The sequence below is a fragment of the Salvelinus sp. IW2-2015 genome, unplaced genomic scaffold (assembly GCF_002910315.2).
Source record: "Salvelinus sp. IW2-2015 unplaced genomic scaffold, ASM291031v2 Un_scaffold4696, whole genome shotgun sequence".
Classification (NCBI taxonomy): domain Eukaryota; kingdom Metazoa; phylum Chordata; class Actinopteri; order Salmoniformes; family Salmonidae; genus Salvelinus; species Salvelinus sp. IW2-2015.
In genome coordinates this window covers 22,603-26,589 of record NW_019945965.1, presented here as the reverse complement: position 1 = coordinate 26,589, position 3,987 = coordinate 22,603, and the positions used below count along the sequence as shown (strand labels likewise).

Below are 3,987 nucleotides of genomic sequence, written 5' to 3'. Positions count from 1 at the left end.
TGCCGTGACATTGTGTATCGCAATGCCGTGACCCGGATTCGAACCGGGGTTGCTGCGGCCACAACGCAGAGTACTAACCACTATACGATCACGGCGAGCTACCAGGGCTTAAACTCATTTGGGAGATATTCCCCGAATAGAACTCGTCTGAACCGAATTTCGATGAAGACAATAACATCATATATCATGCTGATATTAAATCATGGTACAAGGATGATTTTGCCCAATGCAAACCGTACGTGCACTTTGGGGACTTCTTCTAAACGAAACCAGGCCACATGGAATAATCCACAGAATGTATTTAGGATTTGTAATTTCTGTTACTATGGCTGCAGCGGCAGTTTATGTAAAGTTACCATAGTTAGCAACACTAACAACATGAAACCGACAGGTATTCACACCACTGTCAACTACGTACTTAAAAAAATATATGCATACTGTACAACGGAAATAAAACCATGTATTTGGTGTATCATAGGCATCATAGCACTTGATGTGATTGTATTTTCTCACTAGCAATAGATTTAGCCGATAGTTGCTTTATTGAAGTTTTCATTACAATGATTGTGATACGTGGTTGTTTTAAGAATACAGAATGTCGCTCAAAAATATCAGACTTTTGATATAAGGCATGTGTTTATATGGCGGAGGAAACGCTCCAGAACATGTAGTCAATTACAGAAACAAACAAAAAAGTTTGTTCAACAAAAATGTATCATATAAAATAAAAGGGAATCAGTACACACCAGCTGATACACCTACACTATATATAGATATATATATATTATAAATCCACCAGTGTCGTTTCTTCAGAGGTGTTAGATGCAGTCCTCATATTGAGACTTGTTCTGGAGGAGATGTGCAGCTAGAAATGCAATGGGAGCATGAGGCCTGGAAGAGAAGGAAAACTAGGATTAATACAAACCAGTCATCAAATAAAAGGTTTATGGCATAAATTATCATAAATTATCATAAATTATCATATTTATTGGAGCACGAAACAGAGACAACTGAAATGTGTTGTTTTATTTGTCAAAAATAAAATAAGAATTTGTTCTTAACTGACTTGCCTAGTTAAATAAAGGTAAAATAAAATAAATACATTTGTCCCAGCGACCAAATAAAACAATTTGTGATTTCATCAATGTGCGAATAACTAGTATTAATATAACTGGTATTAGGACATGGTATTAATATAGAAACATAGCCTTATGGGGACATGGTGTTAATATAGAAACATGGGGACATGGTATTAATATAGAAACATAGCATTATGGGACATGGTGTTCATATAGAAACATAGCCTTATGGGACATGGTGTTCATATAGAAACATAGCCTTATGAGACATGGTATTAATATAGAAACATAGCATTATGGGACATGGTGCAACAAGAGAGGAGATTGTTAAATTATAGAAACTAGCATTGACTTATAACATAGTAAGAGACATGGTTGTTATGCTTAGAACATAGCATTATGGGACTGGTGTTACTAGAAACATAGCATTTATGGGCACATGGTGTTAATATAGAATAGCATTATGGGAATGTGTTAATATAGAAACTAGCTTATGGACATGGTTTAATATAGAAACATAGCATTATGGGACATGGTGTTAATATGAAACATAGCATTATGGGACATGGTGTTAATATAAAAATACTTATGGACATGGTGTTAATATGAACATAGCTTATGGGACTGGTGGTTAATATAGAAACATAGCTTATGAGACATGGTTTAATATAGAAACATAGCATTATGGGACATGGTGTTAATATGAAACATAGCATTATGGGACATGGTGTTATATAGAAACATAGCCTTATGGACATGGGTTAATTAATATAGAACATAGCATTATGGGCATGGTGTCTAATATGAAACATAGCCTTATGGGACATGGTGTTAATATAGAACATAGCATTATGGGACATGTGTTAATACAGAACATAGCTATGGCATGGGTTATAATGAAACATCGCTTATGAGACATGTGTTATATAGAAACATAGCTTATGGGACATGGTGTAATATAGAAACATAGCCTCAATGAGACATGGTATTAATATAGAAACATAGCATTATGGGACATGGTGTTAATATAGAAACATAGCTTATGGGACATGGTGTTATATAGAAACATAGCATTGAGACATGGTATTAATATAGAACATAGCATTATGGGATCATGGTGTTATATAGAAACATAGCATTATGGGACATGGTGTTAATATAGAAACATAGCCTTATGAGACATGGTGTTAATATAGAAACATAGCCTTATGGGACATGTGTTAATACGACAACATAGCTTATGGGACATGGGTGTTATATAGAACATAGTCTTATGGACATGGTGTTAATATAGAAACATAGCCTCATGAGACATGGTATTAATATAGAAAACATAGCATTATGGGACATGGTGTTAATATAGAAACATAGCTATGTATGGGACATGGTGTTATATAGAAACATAGCATTATGGCATGGTGTTAATATAGAAAACATAGCATTTGGGACATGGTGTTTATTAGAAACTAGCATTATATGGGACATGTGTTAATATAGAAACATAGCCTTATGGACATGGTGTTAATATAGAACATAGCTATGAATGGTAATATAGAACATACATATGGGACATGGTGTTAATATAAGAAACATAGCATTATTGGGAGACATGGGTGTTAATATAGAAACATAGCCTTTATGGGACATGGTGTTAATATAGAAAACATAGCCTCATAGAGAACATAGGTATTAATATAGAAACATAGCATTATGAAGCGACATGGTTGTTAAATATAGAAACATAGCATTATGGACATGGTGTTAATATAGTGGTGTTTGTAACCAGACTTTATGCAGACTGGACTCAATGTTGTAGTGGCTGTATTGTAAAAACGACCTGTTACTGCAGACTGAACCTCATGTTGTAGTGGCTGTATTGTAAACACGGACCTGTTACTGCAGACTGAACCTCATGTTTGTAGTGGCTGTATTGTAAACACGGACCTGTTACTGCAGACTGAACCTCATGTTGTAGTGGCTGTATTGTAAACACGGACTTCTATGCAGACTGAACCTCATGTTTGTAGTGGCTGTATTGTAAACAAATACCTGTTCTTGCAGACTGAACCTCATGTTGTAGTGGTTGTATTGTAAACACGGACCTGTTACTGGCAGACTGAACCTGCGTGTTGTAGTGGCTGTATTGTAAACACAGACCTGTTACTGCAGACTGAACTCATGTTGTAGTGGCTGTATTGTAAACACGGACTGTTACTGCGACTGAACTCGGTGTTGTAGTGCTGTATTGTAACACAGACCTGTTACTGCAGACTGAACCTCGTGTTGTAGTGGCTGTATTGTAAACACAGACCTGTTACTGGCAGACTGAACCTCATGTTGTAGTGGGCTGTATTGTAAACACAGACCTGTTCTGCAGACTGAACCCTCGTGTTGTAGTGGCTGTATTGTAAACACAGACCTGTTACTGCAGACGGACCTCGTGTTGTAGTGGCTGTATTGTAAACACAGACCTGTTACTGCAGACTGAACCTCATGTTGGTAGTGGCTGTATTGTAAACACAGACCAACATCTGTTACTGGCAGACTGAACCTCATGTTGTAGTGGCTGTATTGTAAACAGGACCTGTTACTGCAGACTGAACCTCATGTGTAGTGCTGTATTGTAAACACAGACTGTTACTGCAGACTGAACCTCATGTTGTAGTGGCTGTATTGTAAACACGGACCTTGTTACTGCAGACTGAACCTCGTGTTGTAGTGGCTGTATTTGTAAACACAGACCTGTTACTGCAGACTGAACCTCGTGTTGTAGTGGCTGTATTGTAAAACAGACCTGTTACTGCAGACTGAACCTCATGTTGTAGTGGCTGTATTGTAAACACGGACCTGTTACTGCAGACTGAACCTCGTGTTGTAGTGGCTGTATTGTAAACACAGACCTGTTATC

General features: G+C 37.0%; 1 non-coding gene across 1 annotated transcript; it reads right to left on the bottom strand.

Moving 5' to 3' along the window:
- Nucleotides 1-23: 23 nt before the first annotated feature.
- On the bottom strand, nt 24-95 carry trnah-gug (transfer RNA histidin (anticodon GUG)). The gene has a single exon. It is a non-coding gene; the product is annotated as a tRNA-His (tRNA).
- Between the last annotated feature and the right edge of the window lie 3,892 nt (nt 96-3,987).